This window comes from Diceros bicornis, chromosome 27 (genome assembly GCF_020826845.1).
Source record: "Diceros bicornis minor isolate mBicDic1 chromosome 27, mDicBic1.mat.cur, whole genome shotgun sequence".
Classification (NCBI taxonomy): Eukaryota; Metazoa; Chordata; class Mammalia; order Perissodactyla; family Rhinocerotidae; genus Diceros; species Diceros bicornis.
Genome location: NC_080766.1, coordinates 21736172 through 21746367, shown reverse-complemented (window position 1 = coordinate 21746367; position 10196 = coordinate 21736172).

Below are 10196 nucleotides of genomic sequence, written 5' to 3'. Positions count from 1 at the left end.
GCCCCGTAGTTTATTTTAATACACATAAATTTTGATATTTGAAAATAAAGTCAGAGAGATTACACTTTACAAGTTCTTTGGCTTTTGTTTTATGTTTTAAAAATACCATTCACATCCAAAATTATATAGGTTTTAATCTTTATCTCAATAATAGTGAGATATGTATTTTTCTATTGACTTATCTAAAGTCTATCTTATCCAAGTTGATCATCCACTTTCTGAAATTTGGATAGCATTTAAGTTAATGTTATTCATTAACAAAATCATATTAAGACCATTTAACTTTTAAAATATGTATCTTAACTTTATAACTAGACTATAAAATATCGGAAGTCAAGGATTTCTATGAAATATTGTAGAGCTTTATAGTCAAGTGCAAAGACTTTGTTTCTAGACTTCAAGGCTTTGCAACCTGGCTCTTGACATAGTGGCTATGTAACCTTCAGCAACTTATTAAACCTCTCCCTGCTTCAGGTTTCTTATCTGGCAATGGGAAATTATAATAATGCAACATTAGATGAGTTAATAAATATCAGTTTTTAAGAATAGTCCTTGGCATACAGTAAGCAAATGATTAGCCGTCGTTAGATTAGACAGAGTTTTTAGATAGAAATTTCATACTCAGTGAAATATTTAACGTGTAGCAATGTATAATGCTGGCAAGGATGTAGAGCAACAAGAACTCTCATTCATTGCTGGTGGGGATGCAAAATGGTACAGCCACTTCGGAAGCCCGTCTTACAAAACTAAACATACTCTTACCATATGATTCAGTGATTGCACGCCTTGATATTTACACAAAAGAGTTGAAACTTATGTCCACACAAAAATATACACATGGATGTGTGTAGCAGCTTTATTCATTGTTGCCAAAACTTGGAAGCAACCAAGATGTCCTTCAGTAAGTGAGTGGATAAATAAAGTGTGGTACATACAGACATTAGAATATTATTCAGTGCTAAAAGGAAATGAGTTATCAAGCCATGAAAAGACATGGTGGAACCTTAAATGCATATTACTGAGTTAAAAAAGCAAATCTGAAAAGGCTACATATTGTGTGATTCCAACTCTATGGCATTCTGGAAAACAAAAAACTATGGCGACAATGAAGAGATCAGAGGTTGCCAGGGTTTAGGGGGGAGGGAGGGAGGAATACAGGAAGCACAGAGAATTTAGAGCAAGGGAAATTATTCTGTATGATACTATAATGATGGATATATGTCATTATCCATTTGTCAAAACACACAGAATGTACACACCAAGAGTGGATCCTAATGTAAGTGATTATTTTTGGGTAATAATGATGTGTCAATGTAGGTTCATGGATTGTAACAAATGTACCACTCTGATGCACGATGCTGATAGTGGGGGAGGTTGTGTGTGTATGTGAGGAGGGGAGCAGGGTTTATATGGACATTCTCTGTACTTTCTGCTCAAATTTGCTGTGAACCTAAGACTTCTCCAAAACATAGAGTCTATTTAAAAGGAAAAAAATACACACGTTCATGCACATTTGAACACAAATACATATTAGGGTATATTCAAAATAAGGTAAAATTTTTGAAATTTGTAGGCATCGTTATGACATAGTTATTTTTCACATATGTGGTCCCATAGCTAATGATTATTTTGATATCTAGCTTTTGTAATTAAAGCAGTTACTAAAAAATAGACATATTTCCAGTCAGCCTGATTATAAGGGAATTTATTTTATTTTGTATTTTTAAGTAATCTTTGCTGTGTATGTTCCAAACCCCAAGCTGGTTCACTAGCTAAAGTGTCTGCAATATACAGTAAAATATTCGTCTAGTGCATTTGTGTTTCTTTAACGTCTTTTCTCCATGCTGTTCTGCCTGAGAAAAAAGACAGATCCTCCGGTTTTGAGGGTAAAACAGATTTTGAAAAAAAATTTTTTAGAACTGTGGACTTCAAGCTAGTTTAGTTATAGAATTCCTATTTTAACATAATGCTACTGAGGGTTTTAGCTTTTTAAATTAGTAATAAATATATATATATAAAATAAAGTGTGGGCCAAGTTACAAATGATTGATTTACATTTGTAAATTTCTGTTTAGATGAATAAATGGAAGATTTAAAATAACAAGGTTATCAGAATAAGTCATAAAATTAAATAACTGTAAATGGAAAAACCAGAGATATATTCAAGAAGAATATTAAAACACTATTACCAGAGAATATTTTAATGCAATGTGGTTATTCTTTTCCTATTTTCTCATCCCCAACTATATTAAGTACCTGTCTGTATGACAGCAACTTGCATGTGTTTGAATGGGGCTTGGGGAAGGTTCGAGTGAATAGAGTGAAAATGAAGTAGTACATTCTGATAGTACTTGATTTTATTTCTTGATGCTGTGAAGTTTTAAAATATTTCAGTTTACCCTCATTGACACTATCTAGAGACATCAAGACACTTGTACACAAAGTTGAAATATCCAACACTGGATCACTTCATTAGAAGTGTTCAACAATGACAATCTGGTGCTATACAAAAAATACTACTCAATAATTATTGAACTGAAATTGCTGTTGTAATATAAACAGTAGGATTGTATCATCAGCTAAAATATCACTCCTTTGCAAATATACATTTTCAATTTTTTACATGAAATATATTTTATTATAAACATAAACAATGAATTACAGAAATGATTATGTCATTATTGGCACAGAGTTGTACCACACAGTAAAGGAAGACTTTTTCATTAGGGCTTAGTCATCAGATGGTTCTGTTATTTAGGATTCCCTTAAATATGCAAGGTAGTATCTAAGGATCTTTGCTAACTAATTTAGAAATACCTCCAGCCATATTTCCTTATCTTCTTCAAGCATTTTGTGCTATACCCAAATGGAATATTTTTTTTCTCTCTTAATAAGTGATTTTTTATTGTGTAGTCGACAGATCCTTAGGTCACTCCATGTTTCTCACGTCTTGGTGTTCATCCCTTGTGTAATTCCCTCCTCCAAGATGTGGTCTAGATCTTTGACTTGCTTCTAACCATAGAATATGGCAGAGGTGATAGAATATCACTCCTATAATTACATTACATTATAACACGTTCTGCTAGCTCTCACTCTACTGCTGGCCTTAAAGAAGCAAGCTGCCATGTTTTAAATGGCCTAGGGAGAGGGTCATGTGGCAGGGAATTGCAAAAGGTAGCTAGGAGCTGAAGTTGGCCTCCATTTGACAGCCTACATGGATCCAGGGCCCTGAGTCATAGAGCCTTAAGAAAAAGAAATTCTGCCCACAGCCTGTATAAGCTTGGAATTGGATTTTTCCCCAGTTCAGCCTCCAGGTGAAGACACAACCTGATTGAATCCTTGATTGCAGCCTGTGAAACCCTGAACAGAAGACCCAGCTAATGCCATGCCCAGACTCCTGAAGCACGGAAACTGAGGTGATAAATTTGTGTTCTTTCAAACACAAATGTTCTTTCTGCTAAATGTGTGCTACTTGTCACAAAACATAGAAAACTCATACACATCCCTACCACTATATTCTTATTTATGCCGGTCCCACTGTCTACATTCTCTCTCTCCCGTTTATACAAGTCAAAAATCTAAATCAAACACAACAGTCTACATTGTCTTCATTGATTTCTACTAATGTCTGAAAATTTAAACTCTTCTTTTTTGAAATCCTCATAATATTTAGCTTCTTATTATAAGTATTCAACAAAATTTTGAGTACATATAAAATTCCAGAGATAGTACTAGTTCTTGGTAATATAATCATACTCCTTTATTTAAAGATCTCAAAAAGTGTTTTACATACTAATAGTAAATAGTTAAATTAATACTATTATATCAGTACTATGAATAAATAGTACTAATAAGTACAAATTAACTTAATAACTACATTTATGATGCAACTTTCTTTTATATATTTATAATTAAATATAAATATTTTAATATTTATTTTAGTTCCTTAAAAAATACTTCTTAAACTTGCATACATTGGGTTTGTTTTTATATGATTTACATCCCTAAAAGAAAACACGTGCATAAATTAATGAGCACACAATATTCAGAAGGATCAGAGTATCCATTTCCATGAGTTTTATGTTAAGTACTATAACTATCTCATGAATGGAGTGCAAGTAAATTATTACTCTTCTGGCTAGTAGGATTATACCAGGTGCATTAGTCTAAGGTGAAAAAAAAATAAAGACTGTAATTTCAATGAGAGTTAGTTCTTTTATATACTCCATCAATTAAATATATGATATAAGAGAATATTTTTGCCCTATGATATATTGTAAAAAGACAAGTTGTTTCCTGTGATTTTGCAAACACACAAGAAAAACAAGTCTGTCTATAATACAAACTAATAAGTGTGGACTTGCTAGTTCAAAGGGAAGTGATTCATATGGATTATATTGTAGTTACAATTTTGAAAGTGAATGGGTATTATGGAATCGGTATTGTGGATATGAGTTGACTAAAGATAGAACCTTGAAAAACTGTAACATTTGAAAAGCTGCAAAAGAGAATGATGAACTAAATATATATATATATATATATATATATATATATAAAACATGGTAAGTGAAGGGAGAGGGAGGAGATCTAGAAAGAAAATAGAGACTTTCAAGAAAGTAAAAAAAAAAAAGGCTAATAGTATTAAAAATTCTCAGGAGAGTACAATTATATACGGACAGGGAAAACTCCATTTTTATTTTGTCACTTGTAGGATAAAGGATATATTTACCAGAGCAGTTTAATAGAACAAAAGGGCAAAAAACAATGCGCTGAACAGTTACCCTATCTGAGGAAGTGAATAGCAAAATTTCCTCCTGTCTAAAACCTCCATAGACATTTGGTCAATGCGAAGAGGTCCTTGACATTTGGTCCTGTCCAAAACACCATCAGACATTTGGTCCAGACCAGGACCCTTGATATTTGGTCATATTTGGTCCTGTCCAAATATGGAACACTGGGTCCACACCAAAAGGTCCTTGATATGTGGTTCCATCCAAAACAATTTGTCGTGGACCAAATATGCTTATGGACATTTTGGACAGGACCAAATGTCAAGGACTCTTTTACATGGACCAAATGTCTGATGGACCAAATGTCTTATGGACTAAATATCTTATGGATATTTTAGACAGGACCAAATATCAAAGACTTTTTGACGTGGACCAAATATCTTATGGAGATTTGGACAGGACAAAATGTCCTGCAAAGGAGGAAAGTAGAGGGGGCAAATGCAAATTAGTCTTTCTATAACTGTGCATGTGAAGGTGAGCAGGGAGGCAGACAAGTTGCCAGACTAAGGAGAGGGTAGCTTATCTGTTTGTTTGTTTGTTTGTATGTATGTATTTTTGAAAGTGATACTCCTGCATAATTTATATGTCTAGACTAAAGTGTCCATACAGAGAGTGGAATTAAAGGCACAAGACAAATGTGGACTAACATTTGGAGAAAGGTCTTACTAGAAATGAGAACAGAAAGTGCTTTGGGTAAAAAGGGACAAGAAATTTCTTGTCATTTATTAAATATATTTTTTGAAAAAGTACATACTTTCAGAGTTGAGACTGAGGGTAGAAAATGGACATTCTTCCAGAGAGAAAGGCATGTCTGCCTGGAGATATACACAATAGAGCAAATTTAATCTAGGTCTGTTTTATATTTTTATTTCTTTGGGCATAATTCCTGTGTATTTACCCTTTTCCAGCTTTTCCTCCTGAAGAACTCCTATTTATTTCATTAAGTAGGAATAAGACATCATTTCCCCTGAAAATTTTTTTCCCTTGTAATCTTAACACTTTAAATAAAACGGATCTCACCCCTTATTTGTTCTAATTTTCATTCTGTTATATATATCTACGAACATATGCATATATTTTGGTATTTTTATCTGTCCAGGTTTTGAACAAATTGAGAAATAAAAAATTGGTTATCTCTCTAATCCTTTGCAGCGTAAATTGCAAAAATAATCTAAGTTATTACTCTTATTACTGATAAGTGTTATCTAATTTGTATGTGTGGTTTACTGTAAGAGAAAGACTTTTTTCCTTAGTAAAGACGACACTGGACTGCGACAGACCTCAGCCTATCCACTATCCAACCCCCAGCCATCAGAGGTGGAATTTTCCTGAAAGGATCAGCAAAATGTAGTTTTCCTGCAGTAGTTTGCTCCCCAAAACAAAAGAATGTCAAGAACACTAGCTTCCTATACTCTACACAACCATCATCTGCCCTTCAAGTCATTGCTGAGGCCTACATGACCTGGGATGCAGGTCCTCCTCTACACCAGACCAAGGTCAAGATCCATAGTGTGCTAAAACTAAAAGTCACCATTCCAGATGAGAGCAATCCAAAGGAGGCCAAAAAATTCTCTAAGAACAACCAAGGTCAAAGTGTCATGTCTATATGTTTAATTTGATCTCTGTGGGCAGATTCTAGTAGATAGAGAGTTGTGATTAAGTGATTTCTGTGCAATTTCTCCACTTGTTGCTTATCTTTTCATTAGTAAATTAAAAAGAAGTTTATCGGCCAAGAGTGGGCTAAGAGAGGAACTCTTGGTTGTTAAATGAGAGCAAAGAATACTGAGAAAAAAATTAAAAGTAAGCTACCAGCAATTACATTTCCTGTTTAATTTTTAATATTCTCCTGCAATGTGTTAAATGTTAGTCTCTCCTCCAAAGAGGAAAGAGCACTGTTCCTTCATAAAACTTGTAGCATAGAAGAATACAATGTTGAGCAATACTCTAACAGACCAGTTATAAAAAAATAATGAAGTAGTGTTTCAGGCAGAAGGACTATGCTCCCAGAGGGAAATGTAGAAATGTAGAAAGAAATGAAAAGCAACAGGGCCGGTAACTATACAGTTAAATATAAATTAATATTTTTTTAAGATGAAAAAAGTAAACTTATAAGGCTAAATATATACAAGAATAGAGTTAATTAAAACAATCACATAAATGTTGAGAGGAGTAAAGTGATTTAAGGTCAAAACATTACCTGAGAAGTGGTAAAATTTCTCATTTAAATGAGGATCTAATATGTCAAGGATTCATATTGCTAGAGTAGCACTCAAAAAGTAATTAAAGAGTGTATATTAGTACTAGTAGAGGAGGAAATGGAATAAAAAATTCTTGCTTACTCCCAAAGGAGCTAATATAGGAGAGAAAGAATATAAAAGAGTTGAGTCAAACAGAAAACAAAAAATAAGACAAGTAGACATCAATCCAAATCCAATAAAGATAACAATGTATGTCAATGAATTAAATATTCCAATTAAAAGATAAAACTTGTCTGTACCACTTGTATCCTCAATTAAACCAGAAAACTGACCTAATATAGACTTTCCATTGTTCCTCACAAACACCTTTCTCCTAATTTCCTATTTACTCTTTTCTCTATGGAGATTCTCTACCACACAATAATGACATTGATAGGAAATTGTCATGACACAGTTACATGACACAATTTTAGTCCCAAATGATATGGATATTCAAACATTTTGACTCAAAGCAGACTTCAGATAATCAGAATTCAATTGTTTGATGCTATCCAGACTCAACAATTTCCCATCAGGAAAGCCAGTTGTCAAAGTAAAGATTTCACCATGCAATCTTTAGCCAGGCCATTCTCTCAGTCACCCCACTCTTGAGATTCTGGCCACATGTTATCTACTCAATACACACAAGTAACTGAGAATCTACTACGAGCCTGGGAGAATCAAAGATGAATGTCTTCATTAGGCCGCCCTTGAGCAAAACTGGATTTCAACTGTCCATAAAGTTTATTCCACCAAGATTCAGTAGTTTTTTCTCAGCTTCTGTCTTGAATCATTGACAGATTCTTTGATTCACCCTTTGTCTGCCTTATGAAGTTCTTTTATAAAAAGTATGTTAGTTTTTTCTTTAGCAATATTTTACACCTACATTTCCATTTTGTGGAGTTAAAGTAGTTTAGTTCTACATTTGACCTACTTGCTGATCTCCTCTTCCTGGACTCTTTCCTCCATCCTCTATCATTTATTTTGCTGCCAGATAATCTTGCTTATACCAGTTCTGTTTTTCTCATCTCATCCTATCTCATTTCATCTTATCTTGTTATCCAGAAAATAAATTCAAAAATTCTCTTTTCCTAAATATGGTTCTCTTCATAATCAGCTTCCAATCTACTTTCTCATTTTCCCATTTTTACTTATCAATATATTCCTCCGTCTTACCTATGATGTGTACAAATTGGAGTAAAATTGAATGTGCTCCCTTCACTAGTTGGACAACATCTGATGCTATCATAGTTTAATGTTTAAATATCAGTGGTTTAGCACACATACATTATTTCCCACTCATATAACTATCTGTCATAGCTATTCACTAAATGGTGTTTACTAAACAGAAGCATCACGCGATCAGGTTCCTTCCATTATGGGGTTCCATATTGTCTATGGCTTTGTAGTCTTTTGTTTCCAGTAAGAACATGAAGGACAGTAGGAGGGTAGTTTTATGAAAGGGCCTAGAAATGCTCCCTAGGCTAAAACTCAGTAGTAGAGACACACTCCACTGCCAAGGATGCTGGAGTGTCGTTTACTCTTGTTGGGAACCAAGGAAGAGTAAGAACGTGATTTCTGTGCACACATTGCATTTTTACCACAATGCCATGTTCTTATTTTTTCTTCACAAAATATTCTTTTTCTTAAATCTTCCCTTGATATTCTCTTGCTATCATTCAACATCCACCTTCACCACTTTGATCACCTTACTTGATAATTCTACCAGATTAATTTATTAATTTAGATCTTTATATGCATCATATCTTTTCTAATAAATTTTATTGTTCCTTAGGTCAAGCATTGTATTTTAGTAAATATTTAATCCCTCAAATCATTTAGTATATTTTTTATACATAGCAGATATATAATAAAAATGTTTACTGAATTGATTAATTAATTATTAATTATTCCTTCCTAAAACCAGAATTCTTTCAGGCATGTCAGAGGGATATTTGTTGCAACTAATTATTTTTACATGTTTGTTAATGCCAAAATAATTAGTAAAAAGGCAACAAAAATTCAATGCATCCTGAACAAAAATAATCTCTTAATTATAATATGTTTTTCTCTCACAAATGAATTGGCTACTAAACACTTTATAAGGCATTTAAAAAAAATTCCCATTCATTCTTGTTCCAGTTTTTTAATTAGTTCCTGCCACTTTTGTTTTCTTCAGTTAATTTAACTCTCAACATATTGCAGCAATTATTGCTGCCTACTCAAGTACATTTGTAAAATTGCTACATATTATAAATATTCATACTGATACATTAAAGTTAAAGTAAACTTGGCCAGCAAAGGACTTGTACCAGAACAAACATTTACCATTAGACTGGTGTCTCATACATAAAACATAATGATCAACTATCATAAATACACACACCATTTATGTATGCACAGAGATAACTAAAATTTATTAATATAAACATGTAAATATTAACACAGCCATTCAAAAAGAGTTTCTAGAAAACATAATTTAGTTAATGCCATGACATTAACTCTTAAATAAATGTTGCTGATCGTCCCCTTTAGATAGCTACATTTTCATTGAATGATAGAATGCAAAGCACAGTAAAATTGAGAAAATATTCATGCAAATGAAAAATATCTAAACAAAACTTAACTTGAAATGTGAGCAGGTATTTTGAAGACCCTAGTGAAAATTTTAAATAAGATTATTAAGAAGCTCAATTAAATCTGTTTTACTAAAGGTGTTATCGATAGAAGAATTGTGACATCTAGTAAATAAAATCAAATATACACTCATTTTTGGAAGGCTAATTTCTAACAAAATGTATATATGGTTGGAAAAATAAAGGAATTTGATTGTGGAAGAGAATTTACTAGGATAATTAATAGCAAATGGTTTTAGTGCTAAGAAACTAGAAAATACATGGTTTAGAGTTTCAGGAAAGGAAGTCTGGGAGCAAAATATAGAGTCATCTATCATATGCTAAGGTGTTTTGTTTGCTTGTTTGTTTGTTTGTTGACCAGTAAGCATTTAAAAGGAGATATCACTGAAAAACATTAAACATAGAAATAAAATGATCACATGTGGCAAGGGTACCATCTATGGAAAAAATGGAGTAGGAAAAAAATAAAGGCAGGCCTACAAATATGGTTCTCTCTTTATATATCTCAACTTAAATGTCACCTACCTGGCTAA